The sequence below is a fragment of the Sesamum indicum genome, unplaced genomic scaffold (genome assembly GCF_000512975.1).
Source record: "Sesamum indicum cultivar Zhongzhi No. 13 unplaced genomic scaffold, S_indicum_v1.0 scaffold00132, whole genome shotgun sequence".
NCBI classification, from domain to species: Eukaryota; Viridiplantae; Streptophyta; class Magnoliopsida; order Lamiales; family Pedaliaceae; genus Sesamum; species Sesamum indicum.
The window spans coordinates 333,479-358,568 of record NW_011628056.1 but is presented as its reverse complement, the minus strand read 5'-3'; the positions used below and the strand labels follow the sequence as shown (position 1 = coordinate 358,568).

Sequence of the window (25,090 nt, the reverse complement as noted above, 5' to 3'; positions counted from 1 at the left end):
AAGTTTTTTACTCCTCGATATGTTATAGGATGAGCTTTTGGTTGCTGAGATATTGTATTGTGTAATGTAAGCCGTAGTTTGGACAGATCATCGACTCTGAGTTGGTTCGCTACTCTCTTAGCAACTTCATCATACGAGCTTTGACTTGACTTTCACAATTATTGAAATTTGAATAGCAGCGTCAAGTGGATCAATATTACCAATCATAACATGGGAAATTACACTCCAGAATTAAAAATCTGTCTTTTATTGAACTCACAGTTGTAAAGAAAATTCATCCTTTTCTGGCCGTTCCAATGAGCGAAAGTCGATAACCTGGATAATTACAAACCAAAAAAGTCAAGATATATTAGATGAAACTTAGAAGCATCACATCATTGCTTTAACAAGAAGTTAGTTACGGGGAAAAAGAATACTTTTAGACTTAGAACCATTATTTTGAGGTCACAGAACGGAAATAGACGTTATAAATGGGATACATTGAGTAACTAATAGTGTCCAGGTACGCACATGCACATGTACACTAAGATAATGGGAATCAAGACCAGGTGCAAGAGAAAGAGCAAAAATTTTAAAGAGTCGTGGAAGATAATATGATGAGATCGCTCGATAATATTATACACCGATATGATTCATTGTTTCTCGGAGGTGACAATGTACAAAATTTATATTTTGTATATTTTTAAGCAAATAATAGTATCAAATTTATATTCTGCTGAGAAACAAATAATAGCGGCTAGGAAAGCAATTAATTAGGGTTTGTTCAGGCAATCGACGTATACAATAGTCACTATGAGGCACAAAATCGACTACATGATAAAAGGGACTATTCCCAGGAGGAGAAATGCAAAGTGAGAAAATATAAGAGAAGTCGACGAGCAATAAAGGACACAAACATAGTCATCACACTAAGATAACGAGAAACAAGAAGCCAGAGAGGGAGAAATAGAAAGAGTGAGGAATTACAAAGAAACTAAGATAACGAGAAACAAGAAGCCAGAGAGGGAGAAATAGAAAGAGTGAGGAATTACAAAGAATCATGGTAGAAAATATGATGAGATCGGTTGGGAATTTATCCACAAAGTGATTAACCCAAATAAAATAATAACTACAGATATAATGGTGGATTTGAAAACCCTTATACTATAATATAAGATCAAATGAACCCTGACTTAGAGCTGTATAAATGCGTACTTGGTCATAATGCAGCAGCATCTCTAACAAGTTTTTTACTCCTCGATATGTTATAGGATGATCTTTTGGTCGCTGAGAGTAGATATTGTGTAATGTAAGCCGTAGTTTGGACGGATCATCGAGTTTGAGTTGGTTCGCTACTCTCTTAGCAACTTCATCATATGAATCAAGCTTTGACTTTCACAATTAGTGAAATATTAATACCAGCGTTAAGTGGATCAATATTACCAATCATAACATAGGAAATTACACTCTAGAATTAAAATTCTGTCTTTTATTGAACTCACAGTTGTAAACAAAATTCATCCATTTCTGGCCTTTCCAATGAGCGAAAGTCGATAACCTGGATAATTACAAACCAAAAAAGTCAAGATATATTAGATGAAACTTAGAAGCATCACATCATTGCTTTAACAAGAAGTTAGTTACGGGGAAAAAGAATACTTTTAGACTTAGAACCATTATTTTGAGGTAACTGAACGGAAATAGACGTTATAAGGAAATTGACGTTATAAATGCGATACATTGAGTAACTAATAGTGTCCAGGTACGCACATGCACATGCACACTAAGATAATGGGAATCATGACCAGGTGCAAGAGAAATAGCAAAAATTTTAAAGAGTCGTGGAAGATAATATGATGAGATTGCTCGATAATATCATACACCGATATGATTCATTGTTTCTTGGAGGTGACAATCTACAAAATTTATATTTTGTATATTTTTAAGCAAATAATAGTATCAAATTTATATTCTGCTGAGAAACAAATAATAGCGGCTCGGAAAGAAATTAATTAGGCTTGGTTCAGGCAATCGACGTATACAGTAGTCACTATGAGGCACACCATCGACTACATGATAAAAGGGACCATTCCAAGGAGGAGAAATGCAAAGAGAGAAACTAAAAGAGAAGTCGACGAGCAATAAAGGACACAAACATAGGCATCGCACTAAGATAACGAGAAAGAAGAAGCCAGAGAGGGAGAAATAGAAAGTGTGAGGAATTACAAAGAATCATGGAAGAAAATATGATGAGATCGGTTGGGAATTTATCCACAAAGTGATTAACCCAAATAAAATAATAACTACAGAGATAATGGTGGATTTGAAAACTCTTATACTATAATATCAGATCAAATGAACCCTAACTTAGAGTTGTATAAATGCGTACTTGGTCGTAATGCGGCAGCATCTCTAACAAGTTTTGTACTCTTCGATATGTTATAGGATGAGCTTTTTGTCGCTGAGAGTAGATATTGTGTAATGTAAGCCGTAGTTTGGACGGATCATCGACTCTGAGTTGGTTCGCTATTCTCTTAGCAACTTCATCATATGAATCAAACTTTGACCTTCACAATAAGTGAAATTTGAATAGCAGCATTAAGTGGATCAATATTACCAATCATAACATAGGAAATTACACTCTAGAATTAAAAATCTGTCTTTATTGAACTCACAGTTGTAAACAAAATTCATCCTTTTTTGGCCTTTCCAATGAGCGAAAGTCGATAACCTGGATAATTACAAACCAAAAAAGTCAAGATATATTAGATGAAACTTAGAAGCATCACATCATTGCTTTAACAAGAAGTTAGTTATGGGCAAAAAGAATACTTTTAGACTTAGAACCATTATTTTGAGGTAACTGAACGGAAATAGACGTTATAAATGGGATACATTGAGTAACTAATAGTGTCCAGGTACGCACATGCACAGTAACTAATAGTGTCCAGGTACGCACATGCACATGCACACTAAGATAATGGGAATCATGACCAGGTGCAAGGGAAAGAACAAAAATCTTAAAGAATCGTGGAAGATAATATGATGAGATCGATCAATAATATTATACACCGATATGATTCATTGTTTCTAGGAGGTGAATATCTACAAAATTTATATTTTGTATATTTTTAAGCAAATAATAGTATCAAATTTATATTCTGCTGAGAAACAAATAATAGTAGCTAGGAAAGCAATTAATTAGGCTTGGTTCAGGCAATCGACATATATAGTAGTCACTATGAGGCACAACATCGACTACATGATAAAAGGGACCATTCCAAGGAGGAGAAATGCAAAGAGAGAAAATAAAAGAGAAGTCGACGAGCAATAAAGGACACAAACATAGGCATCACACTTAGATAACGAGAAACAAGAAGCCAGAGAGGGAGAAATAGAAAGTGTGAGGAATTACAAAGAATCATGGAAGAAAATATGATGAGATCGGTTGGGAATTTATCCACAAAGTGATTAACCTAAATAAAATAATAACTACAGAGATAATGGTGGATTTGAAAACCCTTATACTATAATATCAGATCAAATGAACCCTGACTTAGAGTTTTATAAATGCGTACTAGGTCGTAATGCTGCAGCATCTCTAACAAGTTTTGTACTCTTCGATATGTTATAGGATGAGCTTTTGGTCGCTGAGAGTAGATATTGTGTAATGTAAGCCGTAGTTTGGACAGATCATCGACTCTGAGTTGGTTCGCTACTCTCTTAGCAACTTCATCATACGAATCAAGCTTTGACTTTCACAATTAGTGTAATATGAATAGCAGCGTTAAGTGGATCAATATTACCAATCATAACATAGGAAATTACACTCTAGAATTAAAAATCTGTCTTTTATTGAACTCACAGTTGTAAACAAAATTCATCCTTTTCTGGCCTTTCCAATGAGCGAAAGTCGATAACCTAGATAATTACAAGCCAAAAATGTCAAGATATACTAGATGAAACTTAGAAGCATCACATCATTGTTTTAACAAGAAGTTAGTGACGGGGAAAAAGAATACTTTTAGACTTAGAACCATTATTTTGAGGTCACTGAACGGAAATAGACGTTATAAATGGGATATATTGAGTAACTAATAGTGTCCAGGTACGCACATGCATATGCACACTAAGATAATGGGAATCATGACCAGGTGCAAGAGAAAGAACAAAAATTTTAAAGAGTCGTGGAAGATAATATGATGAGATCGCTCGATAATATTATACACCGATATGATTCATTGTTTCTCGGAGGTGAATATCTACAAAATTTATATTTTGTATATTTATAAGCAAATAATAGTATCAAATTTATATTCTGCTGAGAAACAAATAATAGCGGCTAGGCAAGCAATTAATTAGGCTTTGTTCAGGCAATCGACGTATACAATAGTCACTATGATGCACAACATCGACTACATGATAAAAGGGACCATTCCAAGGAGGAGAAATGCAAAGAGAGAAAATAAAAGAGAAGTCGACGAGCAATAAAGGACACAAACATATGCATCACACTAAGATAACAAGAAACAAGAAGCCAGAGAGGGAGAAATAGAAAGAGTGAGGAATTACAAAGAATCATGGAAGAAAATTGGATGAGATCGGTTGGGAATTTATCCACAAAGTTATTAACCCAAATAAAATAATAACTACAGATATAATGGTGGATTTGAAAACCCTTATACTATAATATCAGATCAAATGAACCCTGACTTAGAGTTGTATAAATGCGTACTTGGTCATAATGCAGCAGCATCTCTAACAAGTTTTTTACTCCTCGATATGTTATAGAATGAGCTTTTGGTCGCTGAGAGTAGATGTTGTGTAATGTAAGCAGTAGTTTGGACAGATCATGGACTCTGAGTTGGTTCGCTACTCTCTTAGCAACTTCATCATATGAATCAAACTTTGACCTTCACAATAAGTGAAATTTGAATAGCAGCATTAAGTGGATCAATATTACCAATCATAACATAGGAAATTACACTCTAGAATTAAAAATCTGTCTTTTATTGAACTCACAGTTGTAAACAAAATTCATCCTTTTTTGGCCTTTCCAATGAGCGAAAGTCAATAACCTGGATAATTACAAACCAAAAAAGTCAAGATATATTAGATGAAACTTAGAAGCATCACATCATTGCTTTAACAAGAAGTTAGTTACGGGGAAAAGGAATACTTTTAGACTTAGAACCATTATTTTGAGGTCACTGAACGGAAATAGACGTTATAAATGGGATACATTGAGTAACTAATAGTGTCCAGGTACGCACATGCACATGCACACTAAGATAATGGGTATCATGACCAGGTGCAAGAGAAAGAACAAAAATCTTAGAGAATCGTGGAAGATAATATGATGAGATCGATCGATAATATTATACACCGATATGATTCATTGTTTCTCGGAGGTGAATATCTACAAAATTTATATTTTGTATATTTTTAAGCAAATAATAGTATCAAATTTATATTCTGCTGAGAAACAAATAATAGTGGCTAAGAAAGCAATTAATTAGGCTTGGTTCAGGCAATCGACGTATACAGTAGTCACTATGAGGCACAACGTCGACTACATGATAAAAGGGACCATTCCAAGGAGGAGAAATGCAAAGAGAGAAAATAAAAGAGAATTCGAAGAGCAATAAAGGACACAAATATAGGCATCACACTAAGATAACGAGAAACAAGAAGCCAGAGAGTGAGAAATAGAAAGTGTGAGGAATTACAAAGAATCATGGAAGAAAATATGATGAGATCGGTTGGGAATTTATCCACAAAGTGATTAACCTAAATAAAATAATAACTACAGAGGAAATGGTGGATTTGAAAACCCTTATACTATAATATCAGATCAAATGAACCCTGACTTAGAGTTTTATAAATGCGTACTAGGTCGTAATGCGGCAGCATCTCTAACAAGTTTTGTACTCCTCGATATGTTATAGGATGAGCTTTTGGTCGGTGAGAGTAGATATTGTGTAATGTAAGCCGTAGTTTGGACAGATCATGGACTCTGAGTTGGTTCGCTACTCTCTTAGCAACTTCATCATATGCATCAAGCTTTGACCTTCACAATAAGTGAAATTTGAATAGCAGCATTAAGTGGATCAATATTACCAATCATAACATAGGAAATTACACTCTAGAATTAAAAATCTGTCTTTTATTGAACTCACAGTTGTAAACAAAATTCATCCTTTTCTGGCCTTTCCAATGAGCGAAAGTCGATAACCTAGATAATTACAAGCCAAAAATGTCAAGATATACTAGATGAAACTTAGAAGCATCACATCATTGCTTTAACAAGAAGGTAGTTACGGGGAAAAAGAATACTTTTAGACTTATAACCATTATTTTGAGGTCACTGAACGGAAATAGACGTTATAAATGCGATACATTGAGTAACTAATAGTGTCCAGGTACGCACATGCACATGCACACTAAGATAATGGGAATCATGACCAGGTGCAAGAGAAATAGCAAAAATTTTAAAAGAGTCGCGAAGATAATATGATGAGATCGCTCGATAATATTATACACCGATATGATTCATTGTTTCTCGGAGGTGAATATCTACAAAATTTATATTTTGTATATTTATAAGCAAATAATAGTATCAAATTTATATTCTGCTGAGAAACAAATAATAGCGGCTAGGAAAGAAATTAATTAGGCTTGGTTCAGGCAATCGACGTATACAGTAGTCACTATGAGGCACAACATCGACTACATGATAAAAGGGACCATTCCAAGGAGGAGAAATGCAAAGAGAGAAAATAAAAGAGAAGTCGACGAGCAATAAAGGACACAAACATAGGCATCACACTAAGATAACGAGAAACAAGAAGCCAGAGAGGGAGAAATAGAAAGTGTGAGGAATTACAAAGAATCATGGAAGAAAATATGATGAGATGGGTTGGGAATTTATCCACAAAGTGATTAACATAAATAAAATAATAACTACAGAGATAATGGTGGATTTGAAAACCCTTATACTATAATATCAGATCAAATGAGAGAAAATAAAAGAGAAGTCGACGAGCTATAAAGGACACAAACATAGGCATCACACTTAGATAACGAGAAACAAGAAGCCAGAGAGGGAGAAATAGAAAGTGTGAGGAATTACAAAGAATCATGGAAGAAAATATGATGAGATCGGTTGGGAATTTATCCACAAAGTGATTAACCTAAATAAAATAATAACTACAGAGATAATGGTGGATTTGAAACCCTTATACTATAATATCAGATCAAATGAACCTTGACTTAGAGTTGTATAAATGCGTACTTGGTCGTAATGCAGCAGCATCTCTAACAAGTTTTGTACTCTTCGATATGTTATAGGATGAGCTTTTGGTCGGTGAGAGTAGATATTGTGTAATGTAAGCCGTAGTTTGGATGGATCATCGACTCTGAGTTGGTTCTCCTACTCTCTTAGCAACTTCATCATATGAATCAAGCTTTGACCTTCACAATAAGTGAAATTTGAATAGCAGCATTAAGTGGATCAATATTACCAATCATAACATAGGAAATTACACTCTAGAATTAAAAATCTGTCTTTTATTGAACTCACAGTTGTAAACAAAATTCATCCTTTTCTGGCCTTTCCAATGAGCGAAAGTCGATAACCTGGTTAATTACAAACCAAAAAAGTCAAGATATATTAGATGAAACTTAGAAGCATCACATCATTGTTTTAACAAGAAGTTAGTTACGGGGAAAAAGAATACTTTTAGACTTAGAACCATTATTTTGAGGTCACTAAACGGAAATAGACGTTATAAATGGGATATATTGAGTAACTAATAGTGTCCAGGTACGCACATGCACATGCACACTAAGATAATGGGAATAATGACCAGGTGCAAGAGAAAGAACAAAAATTTTAAAGAGTCGTGGAAGATAATATGATGAGATTGCTCTATAATATTATACACCGATATGATTCATTGTTTCTCGGAGGTGAATATCTACAAAATTTATATTTTGTATATTTTTAAGCAAACAATAGTATCAAATTTATATTCTGCTGAGAAACAAAATAATAGCGGCTAGGCAAGCAATTAATTAGGCTTTGTTCAGGCAATCGACGTATACAATAGTCACTATGAGGCACAACATCGACTACATGATAAAAGGGACCATTCCAAGGAGGAGAAATGCAAAGAGAGAAAATAAAAGAGAAGTCGACGAGCAATAAAGGACACAAACATAGGCATCACACTAAGATAACGAGAAACAAGAAGCCAGAGAGGGAGAAATAGAAAGAGTGAGGAATTACAAAGAATCATGGAAGAAAATATGATGAGATCGGTTGGGAATTTATCCACAAAGTGATGAACCCAAATAAAATAATAACTACACAGATAATGGTGGATTTGAAAACCCTTATACTATAATTTCTGATCAAATGAACCCTAACTTAGAGTTGTGTAAATGCGTACTTGGTCGTAATGCGGCAACATCTCTAACAAGTTTTGTACTCCTCGATATGTTATAGGATGAGCTTTTGGTCGCTGACAGTAGATATTGTGTAATGTAAGCCGTAGTTTGGACGGATCATCGACTCTGAGCTGGTTTGCTACTCTCTTAGCAACTTCATCATACGAATCAAGCTTTGACTTTCACAATTATTGAAATTTGAATAGCAGCGTCAAGTGGATCAATATTACCAATCATAACATGGGAAATTACACTCCAGAATTAAAAATCTGTCTTTTATTGAACTCACAGTTGTAAAGAAAATTCATCCTTTTCTGGCCGTTCCAATGAGCGAAAGTCGATAACCTGGATAATAACAAACCAAAAAAGTCAAGATATATTAGATGAAACTTAGAAGCATCACATCATTGCTTTAACAAGAAGTTAGTTACGGGGAAAAAGAATACTTTTAGACTTAGAACCATTATTTTGAGGTCACTGAACGAAAATAGACTTTATAAATGGTATATATTGAGTAACTAATAGTGTCCAGGTACGCACATGCACATGCACACTAAGATAATGGGAATCATGACCAGGTGCAAGAGAAAGAGCAAAACTCTTAAAGAGTCGTGGAAGATAATATGATGAGATTGCTCGATAATATTATACACCAATATGATTCATTGTTTCTCGGAGGTGACAATGTACAAAATTCATATTTTGTATATTTTTAAGCAAATAATAGTATCAAATTTATATTCTGCTGAGAAACAAATAATAGCGGCTAGGAAAGCAATTAATTAGGCTTTGTTCAGGCAATCGACGTATACAGTAGTCACTATGAGGCACAACATCGACTACATGATAAAAGGGACCATTCCAAGGAGGAGAAATGCAAAGAGATAATATAAAAGAGAAGTCGAAGAGCAATAAAAGACACAAACATAGGCATCACACTAAGATAACGAGAAACAAGAAGCCAGAGAGGGAGAAATAGACAGAGCGAGGAATTACAAAGAATCATGGAAGAAAATATGATGAGATCGGTTGGGAATTTATCCACAAAGTGATGAACCCAAATAAAATAATAACTACAGAGATAATGGTGGATTTGAAAACCCTTATACTATAATAACAGATCAAATGAACCCTGACTTAGAGTTGTATAAATGCGTACTTGGTCGTAATGCGGCAGCATCTCTAACAAGTTTTGTACTCCTCGATATGTTATAGGATGACCTTTTGGTCGCTGAGAGTAGATATTGTGTAATGTAAGCCGTAGTTTGGACGGATCATCGACTCTGAGTTGGTTCTCTACTCTCTTAGCAACTTCATCATATGAATCAAGCTTTGACCTTCACAATTAGTGAAATTTTAATAGCAGCGTTAAGTGGATCAGTATTACCAATCATAACATAGGAAATTACACTCTTGAATTAAAAATCTGTCTTTTATTGAACTCACAGTTGTAAACAAAATTCATCCTTTTCTGGCCTTTCCAATGAGCGAAAGTCGATAACTTGGATAATTACAAACCAAAAAAGTCAAGATATATTAGATGAAACTTAGAAGCATCACATCATTGCTTTAACAAGAAGTTAGTTACGGGGAAAAAGAATACTTTTAGACTTAGAACCTTTATTTTGAGGTCACTGAACGAAAATAGACGTTATAAATGGGATACATTGAGTAACTAATAGTGTCCAGGTACGCACATGCACATGCACACTAAGATAAGGGGAATCATGGCCAGGTGCAAGAGAAAGAGCAAAAATTTTAAAGAGTCGTGGAAGATAATATGATGAGATTGCTCGATAATATTATACACCGATATGATTCATTGTTTCTTGGAGGTGAAAATCTACAAAACTTATATTTTGTATATTTTTAAGCAAATAATAGTAGCAAATTTATATTCTGCTGAGAAAAAAATAATAGCGTCTAGGAAAGCAATTAATTATTGTTTGTTCAGGCAATTAACGTATACAGTAGTCACTATGAGGCACAACATTGACTATACAAGAAAAGGGACCATTCCAAGGAGGAGAAATGCAAAGAGAGAAAATAAAAGAGAAGTCGAAGAGCAATAAAGGATACAAACATAGGCATCACACTATGATAACGAGAAACAAGAAGCCAGAGAGGGAGAAATAGAAAGAACGAGGAATTTCAAAGAATCATGCAAGAAAATATTATGAGATCGGTTGTGAATTTATCCACAAAGTGATGAACCGAAATAAAATAATAACTACAGAGATAATGGTGGATTTGAAAACCCTTATAGTATAATATCAGATCAAATGAACCCTGACTTAGAGTTGTATGGAGTTGTAGTAATGCAGCAGCATCTCTAACAAGTTTTCTGCTCCTCGATATATTATAAGATGAGATTTTGGTTGCTGAGAGTAGATATTGTGTAATGTAAGCCGTAGTTTGGACGGATTATCGACTCGGAGTTGGTTCGCTACTCTCATAGCATCTTCATAATATGAATCAAGCTTTGACCTTCACAATTAGTGAAATTTGAACACTAGCGTTATGTGGATCAATATTACCAATCATAACATAAAAAATTACACTCTAGAATTAAAAATCTATCTTTTATTGAACTCACAGCTGTAAACAAAATTCATCCTTTTCTGGCCTTTCCAAGGAGCGAAAGTCAATAACCTGAAAAATTACAAACAAAAAAAGTCAGGATATATTAGATGAAAGTTAGAGGCATCACATCATTGCTTTAGCAAGAAGGTAGTTAAGGGGACAAAGGATACTTTTAGACTTAGAACCTTTATTTTGGGGTCACTAAAAGGAAATACACGTCATAAATGGGATACATTGAGTAACTAATAGTGTCCAGGTATGCACACGCACATGCACACTAAAATAATGAGAATAAAGACCAGGTGCAAGAGCAAGAGAAAAAATTCTAAAGAGTCGTGGTAGATAATACGATGAGATCATTCGATAATATTATACACCGATATGATTCATTGTTTCTCGGAGGTGACAATGTACACATTTTATATTTTCTATATTTTTAAGCAAATAATAGCATCAAATACCAGAATACTTTAATAGGTAAAACCTTTTGTAGAGATACAAAATAATATGGGCTAGGAAGGTAATTAATTATGCTTTGTTCATGCAATAAACATATACAATAGTCCATATGAGGCACAACATCAACTATGTGATAAAAGGGACCATTTCAAGGAGAAGAAATGCAAAGAGAGAAAATAAAAGAAAAGTCGAAGAGCAATAAAGAACACAAATATAGGCATCACACTAAGGTAACGAGAAACAAGGAGCTAGAGAGGGAGAAATAGAACAGCGAGGATTTTCAAAGAATCATGGAAGATAATATGATAAGTTTGGTTGGTAATTTATACACAAAGTGATGAACCCAAATAAAATAATAACTACAGAGATAATGGTGGATTTGAAAACCCTTGTACAATAATTTCAGATCAAATGAACCTTGACTTAGAGTTGTATGAATTCTTACTTCATCGTAATGCAGCAGCATCTCAAACAAGTTTTCTACTCCTCGATATGTTATAGGATGAGCTTTTAGTCGCTGAGAGTAGATATTGTGTAATGTAAGCCGTAGTTTGGACGGATCATCGACTCTGAGTTGGTTCGCTACTCTCTTAGCAACTTCATTATATGAATCAAGCTTCGACCTTCACAATTAGTGAAATTTGAATAGCAGTGTTAAGTGGATCAATATTACCAATCACAACATAGGAAATTACACTCTAGAATAAAAAGTCTACCTTTTATTGAACTCACAGTTGTACACAAAATTCATCCTTTTCAGGCCTTTCCAAGGAGAGAAAGTGGATAACATGCAGAATTACCATCCAAAAAAGTCAGGATATATTAGATGAAAGTTAGAAGAATCACATCATTGCTGTAACAAGAAGGTAGTTACGGTGAAAAAGAATACTTGTAGACTTAGAACCATTATTTTGGGGTCACTAAAAGGAAATAGACGTTATAAATGAGATACATTGAGTAACTAATAGTGTCCAGGTATGCAAACGCACATCCACACTAAGATAATGGGAGCAAGACCAGGTGCAAGTGAAAGAGAAAAAATTTTAAAGAGTCGTGGTAGATAATATGATGAGATCACTCGATAATATTGTACACCGATATGATTCATTGTTTCTCGGAGGTGGCAATGTATAAATTTTATATTTTGTATATTTTAAAGCAAATAATAGCATCAAATATCAAAATACTTCAATAGATAAAATGTTTTGTAGAAAAAAAATAATACGGGCTAGGAAAGTAATTAATTATGCTTTGTTTAGGCAATTAACGTATACAATAGTCAATATGAGGCGCATATTTTGTATATTTTAAAGCAAATAATAGCATCAAATACCAAAATACTTCAATAGATAAAATGTTTTGTAGAAAAAAAAATAATACGGGCTAGGAAAGTAATTAATTATGCTTTGTTTAGGCAATTAACGTATACAATAGTCAATATGAGGCGCAACATCTGTGATATGATAAAAGGGACCATTTCAAGTAGGAGAAATGCAAAGAGAGGAAAAAAAAGAGAAGTCAAAGAGCAAGAATGAACACAAACATACGTATCACACTAAGATAACGAGAAACAAGGAGCCAGAGAGGGAGAAATTGAAAGAGAGAGGATTTTCAAAGAATCATGGAAGATGATATGATGAGTTTGGTTAGGAATTTACCCACAAAGTGATGAACCCAAATAAAATTCAAATGAACCCCAACATACAGTTGTATGAATGTAAACTTGGCCGTAATGCAGCAGCATCTCTAACAAGTTCTCTACACCTCGATATGATCTCGGATGAGCTTTCGGAATCTGAGAGTAGATATTGTGTAATGTAAGTTGTAGTTTGGACAGATCATCGACTCCGAGTTGTTTTAATCAAGCTTTGATCTTCACAATTAGTGAAATTTGAATACCAGCGTTAAGTGGATCAATATTTCCAACCATAACATAGGAAATTACAATCTAGAATTAAAAGTTTGTCTTGTATTGAACTCACAATTGTAAACAAAATTCATCCTTTTCAGGCCTTTCCAAGGAGCGAAAGTGGATAACCTGCAGAATTACAAACCAAAAAAGTCAGAATATATTTGATGAAAGTTAGAAGCATCACATCATTGCTTTAACAAGAAGGTAGTTACGGGGAAAAAGAATATATTGGGGTCACTGAAAGGAAATAGACATTATAAATTGGATACATTGAGTAACTAATAGTGTCCAGGTCTGCACACGCACATGCACACTAAGATAATGGGAATCAAGACCAGGTGCAAGAGAAAGAGAAAAAATTTTAAAGAGTCGTGGAAGATAAGATGATAAGATCAATCAAAAATATTATACACTGATATGATTCATTCTTTCTCGGACGTGGCAATGTACAAATTTTATATTTTGTATATTTTTGAGCAAATAATAGCATCAAATACCAAACTACTTTAATAGGTAAAACATTTTGAAGAGAACCAAATAATATGGGCTAGGAAAGTAATTAATTATGCTTTGTTCAGGCAATTAACATATAAAATAGTCAATATGAGGCACAACATCGACTATGTGATAAAAGTGACCATTTTAAGGAGGAGAAATGCAAAGAGAGAAAATAAAAGAGAAGTCGAAGAGCAATAAAGAACACAAACATAGGCCACACACTAAGATAACGAGAAACAAAGAGCCAGAGAGGGAGAAATAGAAAGAGCGAGGAATTTCAAAGAAGCATAGAAGATAATATGATGAGTTCGGTTGGGAATTTATCCACAAAGTGATAAACCCAAATAAAACAATAACTACAGAGATAATGGTGGATTTGCAGACCCTTATACAATAATTTCAGATCAAATGAACCCCAACATAGAGTAGTATGAATGTAAACTTGGCCATAACGCAGCAGCATCACTAACAAGTTTTCTACACCTCGATATGTTCTAGGATGAGCTTTTGGTCTCTGAGAGTAGATATTGTGTAATGTAAGTTGTAGTTTGGACGGATCATCGACTCTGAGTTGGTTGTCTACTGTCTTAACAACTTCATCATATGAATCAAGCTTTGACCTTCACAATTAGTTACATTTGAATACCAGCGTTAAGTGGATCAATATTACCAATCATAACATAGAAAGTTAAACTCTAGAATTAAATGTTTGTCTTTTATTGAACTCATAGTTGTAAACAAAATTCTTCCTTTTCAGGCCTTTGCAAGGAGCGAAAGTGGATAACCTGTAGAATTACAAATCGAAAAAGTCAGGATATATTAGATGAAAGTTAGAAGCATCACATCATTGCTTTAACAAGAAGGTAGTTACGGGCAAAAAGAATACTTTTAGACTTAGAACCATTATTTTGGGGTCACTGAAAGGAAATAGATGTTATAAATGGGATACATGGAGTAACTAAGAGTGTCCAGGTTTGAACACGCACATGCACACTAAGATAATGGGAATCAAGATCAGGTGCAAGAGAAAGAGAAAAAATTTAAAGAGTCGTGGAAGATAAAATGATAAAATCACTCGAAAATATTATACACCGATATGATTCATTATATCTCGGAGGTGCCAATGTACAAATTTTATATTTTATATATTTTTAAGCAAATATTAGTATCAAATACCAAAACACTTCAATAGGTAAAACGTTTTGAAGAGAACCAAAAAATATGGGCTAGGAAAGTAATTAATTATGCTTTGTTCAGGCAATTAACGTATACAATAGTCAATATGAGGCACAACATCGACTATGTGATAAAAGTGATCATTTTAACGAGGAGAAATGCAAAGAGAGAAAATAATAGAGAAGTCGAAGAGCAATAAAGAACACAAACATAGGCCACACACTAAGATAACGATAAATAAGGAGCCAGAGAGGGAGAAATAGAAAGAGCGAGGAATTTCAAAGAAGCATAGAAGATAATATGACGAGTTCGGTTGGGAATTTATCCACAAAGTGATGAACCCAAATAAAACAATAACTACAGAGATAATGGTGGATTTGCAGACCCTTATACAATAATTTCAGATCAAATGAACCCCAACATAGAGTAGTATGAATGTAAACTTGGCCATAACGCAGCAGCATCACTAACAAGTTTTCTACACCTCGATATGCTCTAGGATGAGCTTTTGGTCTCTGAGAGTAGATATTGTGTAATGTAAGTTGTAGTTTGGACGGATCATCGACTCTGAGTTTGTTTGCTACTGTCTTAACAACTTCATCATATGAATCAAGCTTTGACCTTCACAATTAGTGACATTTGAATACCAGCGTTAAGTGGATCAATATTACCAATCATAACATAGGAAGTTACACTCTAGAATTAAATGTTTGTCTTTTATTGAACTCATAGTTGCAAACAAAATTCATCCTTTTCAGGCCTTTCCAAGGAGCGAAAGTGGATAACCTGCAGAATTCCAAATCGAAAAAGCCAGGACATATTAGATGAAAGTTAGAAGCATCACATCATTGCTTTAACAAGAAGGTAGTTACGGGGAAAAAGAATACTTTTAGACTTAGAACGATTATTTTGGGGTCACTGAAAGGAAATAGATATTATAAATGGGATACATGGAGTAACTAAGAGTGTCCAGGTATGAACACGCACATGCACACTAAGATAATGGGCATCAAGATCAGGTGCAAGAGAAAGGGAAAAAATTTAAAGAGTCGTGGAAGAAAAAATGATAAAATCACTCGAAAATATTATACACCGATATGATTCATTATATCTCGGAGGTGGCAATGTACAAATTTTATATTTTATATATTTTTAAGCAAATAATAGTATCAAATACCAAAACACTTCAATAGGTAAAACGTTTTGTAGAGAAAGAAATAATACGGGCTAGGAATGTAATTAATTATGCTTTGTTCAGGCAATTAACGTTTACAATAGTCAATATGAGGCACAACATCGACTATATGATAAAAGGGACCATTTCAAGGAGTAGAAATGCAAAGAGTGATAATAAAAGAGAAGTCAAAGAGCAATAAAGAACACAAAAATAGGCATCACACTAAGATAAGGAGAAACAAGGAACCAGAGAGGGACAAATAGAAAGAGCGAGGAATTTAAAAGAATCATGGAAGATAATATGATGAGTTCAGTTAGGAATTTATCCACAAAGTGATGAACCCAAATAAAACAATAACTACATAGATAATGGTGGAATTGAAAACCCTTATACAATAATTTCAGATCAAATGAACCCCGACTTAGAGTTGTATGAATGTGTACTTGGTCGTAATGCAGCAGCATCTCTAACAAGTTTTCTACTCCTCAATATTTTCTAGGATGAGCTTTTGGTCTCTGAGAGTAGATATTGTGTAATGTAAGCCGTAGTTTGGACGGATCATTGGCTCCGAGTTGGTTTGCTACTCTTTTAACAACTTCATCATATGAATCAAGCTTTGACCTTAACAATTAGTGAAATTTGAATAGCAGCGTTAAGTGGATCAATATTTCCAACCATAACATAGGAAATTAAAATCTAGAATTAAAAGTCTGTCTTTTATTGAACTCACAGTTGTAAACAAAATTCATCCTTTTCAGGCCTTTCCAAGGAGAAAAAGTGGATAACCTGCAGAATTACAAACCAAAAAAGTCAGGATATAGTTCATGAAAGTTAGAAGCATCACATCATTGCTTTAACAAGAAGGTAGTTACGGGGAAAAAGAATACTTTTAGACATAGAACCCTTATTTTGTGGTCACTGAAAGGAAAACAGATGTTATAAACGGGATACATTGAGTAACTAATAGTGTCCAGTTATGCACAAGCACATGCACACTAAGATAATGGGAATCAAGACCAGGTGCAAGAGAAAGAGAAAAAATTTAAAGAGAAGTGGTACATAATATGATCAGATCACTCGAAAATATTATACACCGATATGATTCATTGTTTCTCGGAGGTGGCAATGTACAAATTTTATATTTTTTATATTTTAAAGCAAATAATAGCATCAAATACCAAAAGACTTCAATAGGTAAAACGTTTTGTAGAGAAACAAATAATACGGGCTAGGAAAGTAATTAATTATGCTTTGTTCAGGCAATTAACGTATATAGTAGTCAATATGAGGCACAACATCGACTATGTGATAAAAGGGACCATTTCAAGGAGGAGAAATGCAAAGAGAGAAAATAAAAGAGAAGTCGAAGAGCAATAAAGAACACAAAAATAGGCATCACACTAAGATAACGAGACACAAGGAGCCAGAGAGAGACAAATAGATAGAGCGAGGAATTTCAAAGAATCATGGAAGATAATATGATGAAATCTGTTGGGAATTTATCCACAAAGTGATGAAACTAAATAAAAAAATAACTACAGCGATAATGGTGGATTTGAAAAACATTATACAATAATTTCAACTCAAATGAACCCCGACTTAGAGTTGTATGAATGCATACTTGGTCGAAATGCAGCAGCATCTCCAACACGTTTTCTACTCCTCGATATGATATAGGATGAGCTTTTTGTCGCTGAGAGTAGATATTGTGTAATGTAAGTCGTAGTTTGGATGGATCATCGACTCGGAGTTGGTTCGCTAGTCTCTTAACAACTTCATCATATGAATCAAGCTTTGAACTTCACAATTAGTGAAATTTGAATAGCAGCGTTAAGTGGATCAATATTACCAATCATGACATAGGAAATTACACTCTAGAATTAAAAGTCTGTCTTTTATTGAACTCACAGTTGTAAACAAAATTCAACCTTTTTAAGCCTTTCCCAGGAGCGAAAGTCGATAACCTGCAGAATTACAAACCAAAAAAGTCAAGATATATTAGATGAAAGTTAGAAGCATCACATCATTGCTTTAACAAAAAGGTAGTTACGGGAAAAAAAAATACTTTTAGACTTAGAACCATTATTTCTGGGTCACTGAAAGGAAATAGACGTTATAAATGAGATACATTGAGTAACTAATAGTGTACAGGTATGCAAACGCACATGCACACTAAGATAATGGGAATCAAGACTAGGTGCAAGAGAAAGAGCAAAAATTTTAAAGAGTCGTGGAAGATAATATGATGAGATCACTCGATAATATTATACACCGATATGATTCATTGTTTCTCAGAGGTGACAATGTACAAATAATATATTTTGTATATTCTTAAGCAAATAATAGCATCAAATACCAAAATACTTGTATAGGTAAAACCTTTTGTAGAGAAATAAATAATAGCGGCTAGGAAAGCAATTAATTACGCTTTGTCCAGGGAATTAACGTGTACAGTAGTCACTATGAGGCACAACATCGACTATGTGATAAAAGGAACCGTTTGGAGGAGGAGAAATGCAAAGAGAGAAAATAAAAGAGAAGTCGAAGAGCAATAAAGAACACAAACATAGGCATCACACTAAGATAACGAGATACAAGAAACCAGAGAGGGAGAAAAAGAAAGAGCGAGGAATTTCAAAGAATCATCGAAGATAATATGATAAGATCGATTGGAAATTTACACACAAAGTGATGAAATGGTGGATTTGAAAACCCTTATACAATAATTTTAGATCAAACGAACCCCGACTTAGAGTCGCATGATCGCGTACTTGGTCGTAATGCAGCAACATCTCTTACAAGTATTCTACTCCTCGATATGTTATAGGATGAGCTATTGGTCGCTGAGAGTAGATATTGTGTAATGTAAGCCGTAGTTTGGACGGATCATCAACTCCGAGTTGGATCATTAACAACTTCATCTTATGAATCAAGGTTTGACCTTCACAATTATTGAAATTTGAATAGCAGCATTAAGTGGATCTATATTACCAATCATAACATAGGAAACAACACTCTAGAATTAAAAGTCTGTCTTTTATAGAACTCACAGTTGTAAACAAAATTCATCCTTTTCAGGCGTTTCCATGGAGCGAAAGTGGATAACCTGCAGAATTACAAACCCAAATAGTCTGGATATATTAGATGAAAGTTAGAAGCATCACATAATTTCTTTAACAAGAAGGTAGTTACGGGGAAAAAGAATACTTTTAGACTTAGAACCATTATTTTGGGGTCACCGAAAGGAAATAGACGTTATAAATGGGATACGTTGAGTAACTAATATTGTCCAGGTATGCACACCCACATGCACACTAAGATAATGGGAACCAAGATCAGGTGCAAGAGAAAGAGCAAAAATTTTAAAGAGTCGTGGAGGATAATATGATGAGATCACTCGATAATATTATACATCGATATTATGCATTGTTTCTCGGAGGTGACAATGTACAAATTTTATATTTTGTATATTTTTAAGCAAATAATTGCATCAAATACCAAAATACTTCAATAGGTAAAACCTTTTGTAGAGAAACAAATAATACGGGCTAGGAAAGTAATTAATTATGCTTTGTTCAGGCACTTAACGTATACAATACTCAATATGAGGCACAGCATCGACTATGTGATAAAAGGAACCATTTGGAGGAAGAGAAATGCAAAGAGAGAAAATAAAAGAGAAGTCGAAGAGCAATAAAGAACACAAACATAGGCATCACATTAAGATAATGAGAAACAAGGAGCCAGAGAGGGAGAAATCAAAAGAGCGAGGAATTTCCAAGAATCATGGAAGATAATTTGATGAGATCTGTTGGTAATTTATCCACAAAGTGACGAACCCAAATAAAACAGTAACTACATAGATAATGGTGGATTTGAAAACCCTTATACAATAATTTCAGATCAAATCAACCCCGATGTAGAGTTGTATGAATGCGTACTTGGTCGTAATGCAGCAGCATCTCTAACAAGTTTTCTAGTCCTTGATATGTTATAGGATGAGCTTTTGGTCGATGAGAGTAGATATTGTGTAATGTAAGCCGCAGTTTGTATGGATCATCGACTCCGAGTTGGTTTGCTACTCTCTTAACAACTTCATCATATGAATCAAGCTTTGCCCTTCACAATTAGTGAAATTTGAATAGCAGCATTAAGTGGATCAATATTACCAATCATAACATAGAAAATTACTCTCTAGAATGAAAAGTTTGTCTTTTATTAAACTCACAGTTGTAAACAAAATTCATCCTTTTCAGAACTTTCCAAGCAGCGAAAGTGGATAACCTGCAGAATTACAAATATCGACTATGTGATTAAAGGGACCATTTCAAGGAGGAGAAATGCAAAGAGAGAAAATAAAAGAGAAGTCGAAGAGCAAAAAAGCACACTAACATAGGCATCACACGAGGATAACCAGAAACACGGAGTAAGAGAGGGAGAAATAAAAAGTGCGAGGAATTTCAAAGAATCATGGAAGATGATGAGATCTGTTGGGAATTTATCCACAAAGTGATGAACTCAAATAAAACAATAACTACAGAGATAATGGTGGATTTGGAAACCCTTATACAATAATTTCAGATCAATGAATAAAGAAAGAATAACAGAAAAATAGCAATACGAAAAGCAGTAAAGTAATTGGCTCAGGAGCCAAATCTGGTAACCGAATGCCCAAGCGCCACCATCGGCCTGCAACCCTCATGGTTGCAAAAAACCCACAAATCCACCATGACACAAAGATCTACAAATAGACCACTTAGGCTTCATTTAGAATCACTCAAAATTCCACTAAAAAGTTTCTCTCACACTCAGCAAATATTCTGACAAAGTATTTCACGAAAAGGGGTTTTAGTTTTTCTGTTGTTCTATCTCTTTAAAACCACAGAAGACCAATATATATATACACAGATAGAATACAGAGAATAGAGATAGAAAGAGGTCAGGTGATGAGAGATTTTCAAGAGCATTGGAAACTTGAGAGGAAACAAACAAGAGATAGAAAGGAGGGAGAGGAAGAGGCATCGGCTGAATAGTGGAAGAATAGGGTTAAGTAGAAGAGTAGAAGAAGGGTTGGGTCAGGTAATGGGCCGGGCAGTAAGTGGGCTGCCATCCAAGTTGTGGGGGGGGGGGGCATGGGCCAAAAAATCCAACAAAGTCATTGGATAATATAACATTATACACCAGAATGAATCATTCTATCTCGTAGAGACAATGTACTTGTTTTATATTTTCTATAATTTTAAGCAAATAAGTGCATCAGATATCCAAATACTTCAACAGGTAAAACTTTTTTATGAAACAAATAATATGGGCTGGGAAAGTAATTTAACTACGCTATCTTTAGATAGCTTATGCAATAGTTAATATGCAGCACATCACTGCGCATGTGATAAAAAGGACTATCTCAAGGAGGAGAAACATGTAGAGAAAAATAAAAGATAAGTTCGAGAGCAAGCAAGAACGCAAATGTCAAATATGGCAGTGCAATAAATGGGTTGTTCATCTTAAGAGATTTGCATCATAGGGAGCTTGCAATAGCAAGCTCCAATGTGGCAAATACGAGTCTCATCTATGTTAGCCGTCTTATTGCTATTTTGAAGTATAAAATTCAAGTAAAAACATAACAATTCATTTTCTAGGCACAAGATATTGGATAAGCATAAACTCGAGACAACTAAAGATATGGTTTTCAATCAAATGCAAAGCTACTATATGAAATCTAAAAAATTATAAATAACTATTGGTATTAAACTACAAAGGGAATCTACAGAAGAGAATTTGAGTGAGAATTAACTACTTGAAAGAATAACAAGGACAACTCTTGTAGAGATATACTCTCAAGGTTAGAAGGAAGTACGCGCGTGCATGCTCATCTGCACCTAGGTCCAGATGGAGGAACGTATAAAGTGAGTTTTGACATAAATGCACATCCGCATCTACGTCGGAAGAGAGGAAGACATGAAGTGAGCTTGACGTATTATCCGCATCTAGGTCCGGAGGAAGGAACCTAAACTTGTCGTAAATGCTCATCCACATCTAGGTTTGGAGGGAGGAAGACATGGAGTAAGTGTGACGTGCATGCTCATCCGCATCTAAGTTCAGGGGGAGGAAGGTGAGAAAAAGGTGAGCTTGTCTTGCATGGTAATCCGCATCTAGGTCTAGATGGTGTAACTGTGACGTACATGCTCATTCGCGTCTAACCCCGGAGGGAGGAAACTGAAAAAGTAGTGAGCATGATGTGCATGCTCTCCCGTGTTTAGGTTTGTAGGGCTTATTTGTCAAGCCTTCATGCTCGAGTCTTATGGCTTTACTCATCTATGTAGACGATTTGTATGCAGAGGTGTGTGTAAGAAGCGAGGATGAGTGTTGAGTAGAGCAAATAAAATCGTTCAACCAAGTAGGACATTGAGAAATTCTCATTACAGGTCCCTTTCTTGATGATATTGATTAGGTTAAGCGGTATCTTCACAAATTGTTCATTATTAAAGACATGGGAGATGCGAGGTACTTTCTTGGACTTGAAATCGCTCGTAGTGCTTCAGGACTTTATGTGGCACAGACGAAATATGCGATGGACATTATCAAGGAAACTGGGTTGGATCAAGCAAAATCTGCGTCTAGTCCATTTCCCTCTGGTTTGAAGTTGGCTGCTAGCTCTGGTCCCATTCTCCCGCGTCCTGATTCTTATCGAAGATTGGTTGGCCGATTACTTTATCTTGGCTTCACGCGACCGGATATTTCCTAATCAGTACAGCAGCTTAGTCACTACCTAAATCAACCTTGTGACTCGCATTGGAAGGCAGCATTGCCATGTGGTTCGTTATCTCAAGGGATCTCCCTCCAAAGGATTGTATTTTCTAACTAGTAATTCCTTGGCTCTTCGTGCATTCTGTGACGCCGATTGGGCGTGTTGCCCGGACTCTAGGCATTCTCTCACAGAATACTGTGTCTACCTTGGTGATGTGTTCGTATCGTGGAAAACCAAGAAGTAGTCACCATTTCTCGTTCCACTGCTGAGTCTGAATATAAGAGTTTGGATTCGACTGTTGGTGAACTTCGTTGGATGCCATACATTCTCTCCGATTTCAGCATTCCTATCTCACTGCCTATTTATTTGTTTTGTGATAATAAGGCCACGTTACATATTCTAGCTAAGCTGGTCTTCCACGAGCGTACGAAGCACCTCGAATTAGACTGTCATCTCGTTCGAAATGCCTTCAAGGATTGTTTTATTTCTCCTTCCTTTGTTCCTGGTTTTATGCAATTGGCTAATGTATTTAGCTCCAAGTTGGGCCTGGTGTCTATCGATCCCCATCCCACTTGTGGGGGGACTGTTGAGTTGATCATCTCCATTTGCAGCAGCAATGTAAGCAGCAACAACAGCTAAACTAACAACAGCAGTAGCTTGAGGAAGTAGACGCAGACATTGGCATTTTGGACACTGGATGAGATATTTTAATTAAATTGCATTTGGGAAACACGTCTTCTTTATTTTGTTTGTTCTATTACTTATGTGGCCTGCCTTGTCATTTATTCGAATTGTCATTGGGCCAGCTCTTTGCCCACATGGTTAGTTTGTTACATTGGCAGTTCGCTTATGTGGACGGAATACATATAAGTCAGGAGAGTCCTCGTTTTTATTGTAAAGCTTAAAGAACAGTAAAATGTCATCACTTTCTTTATCAGGGAGAGGGCCGGCGCAAAAATTCTTAATCATAGTACAAAAATTTAATAAGACCAATGATGTAAAGAAAGGCCTTCAAAGCTCATTTACTGCATACATTTGGAATTATCATGAAGTACATGAGCACGCTCTATTTGTCATCGTTGGGATTGTTACTTGATAACCTCTTTAAATGGCTGACCTACAATCATATAACAATCTGAAATGTTGATACAGTCATATAAGTACCCATGTAAGTAACTCCAAATTGGAAACGGTGTTGATCAAGATCAAAAGCAGAGCCAATCAACAAACCCTAATCACGCCTTCCACATATGTTTCTATCTGCAAGTTTCCTCTTTTGTTTTAATGCTTATATATTTTTAGTGTTACAGACATTTTATATAAATGGGATGATTATACAATCCTTCATTAAAATTTGATGTAATTATACATAAACTGTCTGTAGTTTGAAATATTACATTTAGCAACAATATCTTTTATTTTCATTCAACAATTTAATCCCTCTATTAGTCAAAATTCATAAAATTTTCTTATATATTAGTAAAAGATATTGGAATGGAAAACTATATTTATCCGCGAATGACTTACTACTTATTGTAGGTCAATAAATTTTTTTTGGCAAAACAACCTTTATAAGGGTGAAGATATACCTTCTCACATGCATTAGCGTGCGTGAAGATGTATAAGAGCAGTTTAAATAGAAAAAATTATTTGACCTACAATTCTTCAGTAATAAGCCAATCAAAGGTAAATCTGGATTTTTATTCAATTTTGTTCTGCTAATATTTGCACATTTGATGAATTTTAACTAACGGGAAGAACTATTTGTTAGATGATAATAAAATCAGAAGTACTAGATGTAATTTTCCAAATCACATAAAGTCTACGTATAATTATAACAAACTTAAAGAAAAGGCGGTCCAATTATCCCTAAATAAATACATATTTAATACTATAATGTAAAATATATTAGAATTTCGTTCAATGAATATCTTATTTTTTGAATTCTATTAAATAATCTGATAATTTAACTTATATATTTACTAAAGTTATGATTAATAAATGATTTAGTATTTTTTATGTTGTTCTATACATTGAGATATAATACTACTTGTTGTTCTATTTTATTTTACATAATTAACAAAATAATAATTTAAATTGCTATAGC

At 34.6% G+C, this 25,090-nt stretch overlaps 1 long non-coding RNA gene and 1 pseudogene across 1 annotated transcript; both read right to left on the bottom strand.

Moving 5' to 3' along the window:
• Positions 1-25,090, bottom strand: part of LOC105179291 — a 35,992-nt pseudogene that overhangs the window by 7,841 nt on the left and 3,061 nt on the right.
• Positions 20,172-20,701, bottom strand: LOC110011274. The gene is made up of 3 exons (XR_002286315.1): positions 20,628-20,701; positions 20,464-20,519; positions 20,172-20,354 (listed from the first exon to the last, which is right to left on the bottom strand). It is a non-coding gene; the product is annotated as an uncharacterized LOC110011274 (long non-coding RNA).